This window comes from Blastomyces dermatitidis (genome assembly GCF_000003525.1).
Source record: "Blastomyces dermatitidis ER-3 genomic scaffold supercont1.1, whole genome shotgun sequence".
In the NCBI taxonomy this organism is placed as follows: domain Eukaryota; kingdom Fungi; phylum Ascomycota; class Eurotiomycetes; order Onygenales; family Ajellomycetaceae; genus Blastomyces; species Blastomyces dermatitidis.
Genome location: NW_025544774.1, coordinates 1673663 through 1685460, shown reverse-complemented (window position 1 = coordinate 1685460; position 11798 = coordinate 1673663). Strand labels below are relative to the sequence as shown.

General features: G+C 29.4%; 1 pseudogene across 1 annotated transcript; it reads right to left on the bottom strand.

Moving 5' to 3' along the window:
- Positions 1 to 7703: 7703 nt before the first annotated feature.
- BDCG_16080 lies at positions 7704 to 7792 on the bottom strand (annotated as a pseudogene). The gene has a single exon. The product of its transcript is annotated as a tRNA-OTHER (tRNA).
- Positions 7793 to 11798: the final 4006 nt, after the last annotated feature.

The window sequence follows — 11798 nt, the reverse complement described above, 5'->3', positions numbered from 1 at the left end:
ATGACATGTTTTTCTTTTTAGAACATTGTATCAATATTTTTTAACATGAATAGTTCATCTTTTTTGAAAAGACTCTCACTCTTTATTAGAGATATTTCATTTTCTCTGAATCTGCTGATCAGCAGATTCATATACTTTATATATTTTTTTAAGAAAGTGTGTTCTTCATTGTGAAGAATATCACTTTTTTTTTTTTTTTTTTTTTTACACATCTAGAAGAAGCAGAGTCATCTTAATATAAGTGATACATCTGTTACTTCAGAGTTCAGCTCAAGACTCAGAATCACATACTTCACTAGATAACTTATTGATAGAATAATCACTTATTATAAGAAGATCTCTGACTTGCAAGATAAGACTGAGATCAGTTTTCATCAGAGTATGAAATTTGATAATGAGACAATGAAGAAACTTTAGAATAAAGAAAAGCAGAGTTAATATTCATCTGCAGAATCTATTCATTTCAACTCATTGAATTCTTCACTATCTCTCATCTTTGAAATACTGACTTTTAATGATGATCTGAATCAATCTATCTATTACACTGCAGACAATCTTATAAATCTTATACAGATAATACTATAGAATCAGATAACTGTGACTGAAATTACTTAACATCTCACTATATCTGTCTCTGTGTAAAGAGACACTATAAGAAATGAGTTGTGAGAATATCAGAAGAAAGTTAAATATACACTAAATATTAAATCAGTGATTATATTTGATGACTCTAAATATGAAGCCTGATATATTGATATATTAATTAATACAGAAGTTATTAATAAAACTGATATTTTATTAAGAACTTAATAAGAATTCTCTTTTACATATTATATTAACTCTGAGAAGTGAAGAATCTGTTCTAAGTCTCTATATAGATGTATACTATTGAGTCTTATTAAAAACATTTGAATCACTATTAAAATCTTAAAAGCTGATAATACTGCAGCTCTGTGAGATAAGATTAATATTAAATATATAATATCACTGATAGAAGAACAAGTTAATATCTTTAAAAAATTAATAAAATTATAAGTCAAGAAGAATGATTATCTTACTTTTCAGAGATATTTTCACTATCTTATTATCTGTTATAAGAAGCTCTGTCAGAGCACTGAGAATATATATCATGATCTTTTTCTCAACAATCTACAGAATTATCAAAGACTATTTATCAAGACATATTTAAATAAGTTTTTCTTCACTGACTAGAGACTCATTGTCAACATTGATATTGATAATTTAATAAAGTAACTGATCAATCATATATTCAGAATATCATCACTGAGTAGAAAAGCAGTCTCAGATCATTCTGTGACTGTGAAAAAGAATAAAGATAGACAAAGATAAGAATAAAAATGAGAATAAAAGCACATCTGTATGAAAGTGCACTCACTGCAGAAGATATGAATATACTGTTGACAGATGTTTCATCTTACACTCTGATAAAAAGAAAAAGAAGAATGATAAGAAGAAAGAGAAGAAGAATGACTTAATAAGTTCTTAATCAGCAGTAAATGCAGTAATTATAAAGATTAAGTTCTATTTCTCTTTCACAGTCACTGAAAAATCATTCTCTAAATCTTAATATTTGAACACATGTGTAAGTCTGAATATAATAGATGAGCTTTATTCTTTTTCAAATATCAAATCTTTTAATGATAATATCTCTGTTAATTCTGTGACTGAAGAAACTGAGTTTATCAAGAAGATTGAGACTGTTATCTTGAAGATTGAGAATGATGATATTAACTTATAGAATGTTCACTATATTTCTAATATTACAGTTAATCTGCTCTCATTTATGAAGCTTGAAGATCAGGGATTCTGATTTCCATTATCTTTCACTATTTCCTCATTTTTCATTTACAGAGCTCTGAACAGTGTTATTTTTCATACAGTTCAGATCACTCAGAACAATATATATAAGATTAACAAGTGAAAGTTCAATGAGGATTTCAATCATCTGAACAGAGCAGTCAAGTATATTGTGATGATGTCTCATGAGTATAATTTTAATTGAAAAGTTGATCTTTCTATAACTGCTGTCACTACTGTTAATAATGTTGATTCTGCAGATGCAAGAACACAGATATCAAAGATATCAAAGACTCTTTTGAATTGACACTGTGATCTCAGTCATATTTATACTGATGCTATAATTGCTATAGCCAAGAATTCTCATACTGAAGTCACAATTAAGAGTTCTAAGACTAAGTTCTTTTACAAGAAATATGTCAAGACAGATATGATATGAGATTATTTGAAAACATCAATATCTAGATCTATTTGACTCATTGAGAAGGTTTATATTAATCTTGCAGATAATGAATATACATTGAAAGATCTCTCTGATCATCTCTTAGAGTCTCATCAGAGAATCAGATATTGAATGCTTATCATCTGTGACATAACTCACTACTGTTGAGTATATTTTTTAAAGTTCAAAAATGAGACTGTTCAATACTTTGAGTTGTGACTCAGATTCATGAATAATCTCAGATATACAGTTCCTGCTTTTCTACAGACTGATATTAATAATGTTTTTCAATTCACACATATGCACACAGTTATAAATTCATATAATATCAAATGAGAATCAACAGCATCACATTCATCACATCAGAATGATGTTTCTGAATATGAAATCTGCACTATCATGAGACAGATTAGAGCTGTTCTTTTGAAAGATAATCTCTCTAAGAAGTTCTGAACAGATGTTCTAGAGACAGTGATTATAATAAATAATAATACTCTTATATATATAGTTCTTTACAACTTGAAATTTTGACTCTCTACTGCAGAGATTTCTGTGATTTCAAGTTCATATAAAATTTCTTAATATGCACTTATAAATACCCTGCTGAATATGAGGTATTTTCACTGATTAAATACAGAGATTTTTATTCACTTGTATGAATCTCAGCAGTCTGTGAATAAGCATTCTTTATATGTCAATTTCTATTATATCATTGAATTCAGTAGTATATTGATATATTATCTATGACATTCTGAATCTGATAAGATTATTGTCAGTAGTGATGTGAGATTTCTGCTTACTGAAAAATCAGTTATTACATCTGTGAAACTTATTAATTATATTATTAAACTGAAGTCTGATATTCATCTGATTGATAATAAAGATGTCTCTGACATTGATAATCTGAATTTCATATGATTACAGCTCATGAAATCACTGACTACTTACACTTCAAGTCTTATTACAGACAATCTCTCAAAGTTCTACAAGAATATCACATCTCAGTCAGAAAGAGTAGAAGATTATTAAAAGAAGTTTATATAATATGAGATTATCAATCTGAAGAGATATAATACATGAAGTTTGATCTCTAGATCTGATATTCTGAGAGATGAATTAATTACTTCAGACTGTTAAGTGTTTCTTAAGAAAGATAAGTCTGTGAATCTAAATACTGATTCTGATAATATTCTTAGAAAATCATATTAAGTGATTTATAATAACTGATTTAAGAAGAGTTCTAGAGAAGAGATCTACACTTCTGTTATCACTGATACTATCAATTGTATTCTTTTTATAATAGCAGTACTACATAGTTGAATACTCTGTTAAGTGAATATAGTGATAACATATCTTTATAAGTATCTTACTAAGAAGATCTATATAAGATAATTCACTGAATTTGAGACAGATTCACTGAAAACACTTGTCTGTGTGATTAAGAGTAGTCTATACAGTCTGAACTCTGCAGCAAAGATCTGATATGATTACTTAATAGCTCTGTTGAGTGATCTTGAATTTACAGTCAGTACTCATGATTCAGTACTCTGATATTATACATTCAGATATCATCTCTATATAATAATCTATATTAATGATTTTAACATCATATCTGAAGCTTCTGAGAATGCTGATTGACTAGTAAGTATACTTAGTAAGAAATTGAAAGTTAAGAATCTACATCAGTCAATCTAGTATTTAAGTATAAAGATCAATTATTTGAATAAGAGAATTAATTTAATATATTATCAATATATTAAATATCTTGTTAAAGATTTCTATCTTGATAATACAGCTATTATCAGAATATCAATGAAGAATGAATTCTGTACTGATAATTTCTCTATATCTGAGAAAGAGACTAATTTCACAATTCAGTGATATTAATATAATATGAGTTACTTATAATATCTTGTAGTTAAAACACATTCTGATATCACTCATACTGTCTCACTACTCACTCAATGAAACATTGATTCAACATCTCAATGTTGAAAGACTCTATTACATGTTATACATTATTTAAAAGAAATCATGAATCTGAGTATTTTCTACAGATGCAGTCTGTATGAGAGATTCATTCTCATCATTTCTTCTGTTTTTATTAATTTTTCTGTTTCTATCAATCTTTTCATTATCTCTGATTTCTCTGATGATTTCTACCTACTCTTCAGCTACTCAGATTTCAATTGAGTCAGTCTCTTGAATAATGATAGAAAATCAACATTCAGTTACATTTTTAAACTCACAGACAGCTCAATTTCATAATATTCAGTAAAGCAATTTTATATATCTCTAAGTTTTAATGAGACTGAATATATGGCTCTTAGTAAGGCAGTTCATGAGGTAATATAAATTCAGAATCTCATGATTAAGCTTGACTTTATCACTATATCTCTGATACAGATTCTCACTGATAATAAGAATGCTATAGATCTTACAAAGATAACAGTTATTACAGTCTAAAGCAAACATATTAATATATATTTTCATTTTTCATATTGACAGTTGAATCAGAGAGTCATTGATTTAGAATATATTCTCACTACTCAGATAACAGTGAATGAACTCACTAAATCTCTAAATACTATGACATTTGCATAATTCATAATTTTGCTAGGTCTTACAGGTATAAAAGTTGGGAATGTTTAATTTTACATTTGTATTTGATTTTGACAGACTATCTTGGTGGTTTGAGTGTTTTTTTTGTATGTGATTCTTGTTATCTCGAGGGGGGGTGTTGGCCCTTACGGCTGTTGCGGTTAGCGATCCCACTAGATCACGTGACCCATCACTATATTATGTTCCTGTAGATAGATCTATCAATATAACCTTCAACTATTCTACAAAATATCATTGCATGGAAACCGTGTTTCCATATAGAAGGCATCTATTATGATGGAAAAGACTTCAGATTGCGAAAACGCGCAGATAATACAATCTTTGCACGCGTTGAAGTAACACAGTTCACACCTCACACTCCTAACATCACTATATCTGAAAAAATGATATCATCAAATTCTTCAACTTCTACAAATTCTTCTTCTAATCTGTCAATACATACTTCAATAAATCATTCTTCCAACCTGCCAATACGCACTTCTACAAAACCTTCTCAAAAACCTAAGATCTCTATAGCTACTCAGTCTACGTGGTATAAGAGATTAGGACATTCTTCAAAAATCGCCATTCAAAATCTTGCAAATGATGCAACTGGCGTTCAAATCACCCATCTAGAAGACGCTGCGGATGAGCTTACCACCGAGCTTTGCGACCCCTGCCAGCTATTTATCTAATGCGGAAAATCAAATATCTAGACGTCCCCATGTTAGATCTCATACACCGTATCCAACACCTGAACCTACGCCAGAGCCAGCGGGCCCTAATGTTGATACAGGTCCCAATTTTGATATTAATACTCAACCAGCTGCGATAGCTAATCGTACTCGGAACACCGAAGTTGATATTAATACTCATCCAACTGCGATAGATAATCGTACACAGAACATTAATGTTGATATTAATACTCATCCAGCTACGATAGCTAATCGTACACGGAACATTAATGTTGATATTAATACTCATCCAGCTGCGATAGATAATCATACACGAGCCTGAAATCACAGAGCTGCCCACCTTGTGGCAGTTGCAAATGCCAAAGTCAATTCTTTTCAAATAATCAATGAAGCATTCTCTCATTCTCATTCACACTCAGACTTCTACAAGTCTCAAAATTTATTTTCTAATACTGTTTTTACTGTTATCAACAATACATCTACATCAACAGCATTCATACCGACTTCAAGAATTCATAGATCTCAACTGCCAGATTCACTGAACCACTGAACAGATGCTGAAAAACACTCACATTGCAAAGAATCCGAGAATGCTAGGCTTCACCTCTATGTCAGAGAATTGCTGCCTCTTCTCAAATGATTGATTAATTGTCTTCTTCTATGTGAATGATATCATCATTCTATTCTGATGAGAGGATTCAGATGAGAGATATTAATCTGAGAATGTGTTCAATTCAGTGATATTACAGTTGATTGAGTGTCTACAGCTCAGATGCTAGCAGATGGCCTCACTAAGACTCTGCCACTTCAGAAACATACGGAATTTGTCAAGATACTAGGCCTAGTTAATATATCAGATATTATCAAGATGTAAGCAGAATAAATAATCTATCTTGATGTAATTGCTACAGATTCATCTACACTCTTTTTATTACAGCTTTAATTACACTTTCATTTACATGTTACATTTACTGAAGAAGGTGTGTCAGGAAAAAGAGGTTATATACTACTAAACATTACTAATATTATATTACTACTATATTTCTCATTATTATCAGCTTACTACAATACTTATCTAATACTTACTTATGCTAGCTCTCTTGACTTACATATATATTTTACTATAAATAGCTCTATCTTTTGTATGAAATAGATATATAAGATAGTATATAGATAATATAATAAGCAGATCTTGATATATATAAGATTTATATATCTTTAACATATTTATTTATGATACTTATTCTGACAACTCTTCAGTAATCTGTAATACAATCTGTTTATAATTATTTCATAGTTTATCTCAATATTTGTGTTAAGTTTTTCATAAATTTTATGATCTGAAATCAGATGTGAAAAATAAAGTAATTATTTATTATAATTAAAAGAGAGTATTCTGTATTAAATTATAAACAATATAGACTTTATAATTCACAGTGATTTCTTAAAGAGTTTATGAATCTTTAATAGAAGTGAAAGAAGTGAAAGAAGTAAATTCAGAAGATATAATAAAGATTTAAGAAAGATAATAATTTATTTTTAATAAAAATAATAACTAATTACTGATATATATAAGAAGAATTATTATAAGAGAAAATAATCTTCTTTCTTAACTTAGTTATAATTTTAATACTAACTCAGATTGAATATTATTAATATATAAAAGTAAATAAATAATCTTGATTAATCTCTATCATATTTCTTGAAATATATTAATATTGTAAAAGATAGTGTTATTAAATTATATTATCAGATAATATTATTAAAAATATATTAATATTATAAATATTAATATTGAAAAAATATTGATACTTATATATTATAATAATTTCTAAATTATGATAGTTAAATATATATATATATATTATTATTATTATTATTATTCTTTCATTATACTCATATGCAAGCGGAGCTTATGATGAGTTCTTGCGTGATGTTAAATACAGGTCAAGTGTTGATTATACAGGAGAAAATACAGGTGTTGAGATCATACCAAGATAATAAGAACATAGAAAATACAAAGAAGTGATAATTAGATACATGTGATAATAACTTCTCAGCTCAGAAACATAGAGCAATTCATTGAAGCAATTTATACATCTCTGTATTTATTAGAAACCTGAGGTGCTTGAGTTTCAGATTTAATATATCCCCTGCGGGTTTCGAACCCACGCGCCTTGGTTTCCCACGCCAAGGTGCTACTGGGTGGCCGCATTAACCATTCGGCCACCGGGGCTATATATATATATTATTTCTGATATTGATTACAACTTGTACAATAATTTTTAAAAACTTAAAATTAATTTCAATTATTAATAATTATAAACTTATAATTAACTAATATAAAAAGAAAAAAATCTTTTCTACTTATTATCTTTCTTCTCTTTCTCATTCTTCTTATTATTTTCTATAATTTACTTCTTATTCTTATTCTTCTTCTTCTTCTTCTTATCTGAGATAATAATCATCTTAAAATCTCTCTTTACTATTTTCTTAGAGAAGAATTCTCACTACTCTCTCTCAGTCAGATTAATCTGTATTTTAAAATTCTGTATTTTCTGATCTGCTGTCTCAGATTCTATCTCAGTAGTAAGCAGATTGACATACTCAGAAAGCAGAGCTGTCTTCTCAATATTCTGAATTATGAAGTGTATTTAAGATCTGAATAAAATCTTAATTCTCTTCTTCTCTGTCAGCTTCTACTAATTAATTAGAGAATAGAAGTATTACTAAAAATTATTATCTTTAATAAATAAAAAACTTATCAGTTTTAACTTCTTTATCTTCTACTTTAATATTCTCTTAATCTTCTTCTGCTATTATTTATTTACAGTAATACTCTTCTTCTCTCTCTCTCTCTTTATCTTAATCTCAAATTATTCTCAGAACTTCTTCTGATCTTACTACTACTATATAAGACTCTTCACTATCTTCTTTTTTAATCTCTTATAAATGATGTTATTGTAAGAAATCTCGCTTCTCACGGATTCTTTACCTCTATTTCTATCTCTTGTGTAATCAATAGGGCTAGCGGCCCTTAACTACACACAACTATATAGACTGAAGTTTGTAAATACTATTTATAACTCAGCTTGAATGCTATTATATATTTAATCTCTACATTTTATCTTTCTACTGTGAATACTTCTAGTAGTTAATAGTACATATCACATTAAGCTGTAAACATCTGAATAATCACCTGTAAGTACTTATTCTTATATTTCAAGCTCAGTCAGTCAGCAACTGTCTGTTATGACTGAAAGAACTAGAAACTTACATGCTTTAATCTCTGTGAATTCTACTGCAGACACTCAGAAGCAGTCATCTGAATCATGAATAACTCTCATAAAAGAAGTCTCAGAGAACTTATTAATCACTCATAGAACATTATTCTCTGCATCTGTGACAGAGAAACTCTCTGAACTCATGAATAAATCAATCTCAGTAAAGAACATTCTTGAGCATTTCTCATAGAATCAAGCTATTTTTCTACAAGAAATGCTTACTATCTGTAAACACTCTCAAACTGAGTCTCTAGATATAATCTTCAGAGATACTTACAAACTGAAAAGAAACTTTCTTAAGCTGCAATCACTTAAGATTACTTATTAAATTATAATCTATAAAAGCTTTTACAAGTTTATATTTGAAATTGACTTACAAGCTCAGCTGTGTGATATAAAAGATGAAGAAGCTGTCATCTATACAATGACAGATCTCTATTACACTGAAGTCAAGAACTAGCTGAACTATTTAGAGAATAATCATGAGAGATCTCACTGATCTGTTCTCAAGACCTATTTAGAGAATAAGTTGAGAAACTTCATAAGCTGAACAGAGAACATCTGAATTACAATCATCAATATTAGAAAAAGAGATAAGAAATCTGATAAAGACTACTCACAGCACTTTATGAAATTATGATGTGAATTAAAGTCTGTGAAAACAGGGCTCTGAAGCAAGACCTGAATGATGATATTTATAAAGAGACTGAATAAAGATATGCAGAATAAGCTCATTGAGTAAGACTCTAAGTTCTTAACTCTGAAGAAACTGATGACTCTCATTCATCACTTGCAGATTACTGTGAAAGTCACAGATCTGTGAAGAGTGAATCATCAACTGACTCTGTAAGAATCAGAATAACAGAGAACAGATTTATCAGAAAAAGATAATAAGACACAGAGAGATTTACATCTGACTGCTGAGTAGAGAGAGAGAGCTTCACAAGCTCTTATAAACAGAGTATACAACAGAGAGATCAAGGAAAAGAAACTCTGCTTTATCTGTTCTAAATCAGAACATCTTCATACAAACTGTTCAGACAAATTAAAATAGAAATTTGAGAAGTTATGAACAGAGTCAGTAATAGTCTTCTTAAGAGTCTTGAAGCTGACATCTGAATCTGTTACTTCTTCAATAAAAATGCTTACTCATAAGAAGAGACTGTACTGTGATACTACTGTCTCATAAGTATGAAAAGCATTGATGAACTCAGAATCTCAGATTACTGTAATGTTTTTAAAGCTCATGAAGTAAATGAGCTGAAAGATGAAAACTGAGAATCTGTTCTTATAATAAGCAGAGTATGAGAACTCAGATCTGAGAGCTGAGAGACTTATAAGAGTCACTCTTAAATTACAAGATCTCTCTGAAATCTGAAGAAGATTTGTGAAAACTGTGATTATCATAGATATCACAGATAACATGTACTTGAAACTTATATAACTTTAAAGACATAATCTGTACATAGCTGTCTGTAAGTCAGGTTTATACTTCTGATCAGTGTTGATAGATTCACTTATAAAGATAGAATCAGTTGATACTGCAGAGTTAATTAGAGAAGATAAGTTTATCTATATAATGACTTTATAAGTGTCTGAGAATCTCACAGTCATGAAAACTGAGCTTCAGATATTAGAGAAATACTGAGATCTCACAGAGATGTTTAGCTCAGTAAAGACAGCTGAGCTTCTCTCTCACTGTAAAAAGAATCTGATAATAGATTGATAGAAGAGTAGAAACTCTTCTGAAGATTAATATATAAGCTCTTTCATTATAAGACAGAGATCTTGCAGATCTATGTGAAGAAGAATCTGAAGAATGACTTCATTCAATCTTCACAGTTCTCTGCAGAAGCCTCTATGATATTTATAAAGAAGAAGAATGAAGATCTCAGATTATGTATAGATTACTGTGATCTGAACTTCAAGATAATAAAGAGCTGCTATTTTCTGTCTCTGATTAAGAATGTAATCAACTGTCTCACAGAAGCTGTTATATTCATACAACTGAATATGATCAATGTATATACACAGCTGTAAATACAGTTAAGAGATGAATGAAAGACTGTCTTTAAAACTGCACTGAAATTATTTAAATATCTAGTAATGTCTTTTAATCTGACTAATATCTTCACAGTATTTCAGTCTTTTATTAATAAAATACTTCATACATATCTGAATGTCTTTGTGATAATATATCTGAATGATGTGATAATGTACTTTATAAAGAAGAAAGAACACACTGAGTATGTGTAAAGTGTGTTAAAGATCTTAGATAAGATAGAACTGTATATTAAGCTTATAAAGTACAACTAGACTGGCCGCCGGGACCATGAATTTCACGTTTGATCCCATTTGGTCTGGTCTCATACATTTCTTGGCGTGAATCCCGCTGGGACTGGCTATCAAAAAACCATGCAAAGTGACTATATATCAGATCTTAAAATGGGACCATGACTTGAAAAAAATGAGAAAGTGGTCTCATTTGGTCCCATTTAGTCCCATTCTTGGCATAAAGTTACTATTTTTAGACATTTTAAGGTTTTTTTTAGACTATTTTTAATTTTTTAAAAAGTAATACTTTTTGATAACACTCAAATGAGATTTAAAGTCATTTAAAGCAATAAAAATAATTTAAATTGAGAAGTGGAAATTATGATCTCATTTGGAAAATGTGACAAGAGTAGACAGTAAGTTTCACTGAGACAGTATGAGACTACTATCTAATGATAAAACTGTGTAATGAGATCAGTCGAATTGGTAATGAAACTATCAAAAAATCTGGTCCTGGTCCCAGACACGGTCACACGGTCAGTCTAAGTACAACTTCAGTACTCACTGAATTAATTTCCTAGAATATATAATCACTGCAGATAATATTCAGATGAAATCTTTATAGATTAAGACTATTTTATCATAACTGAAGCTAACTAGTATTCATGAGATTCAGATCTTTCT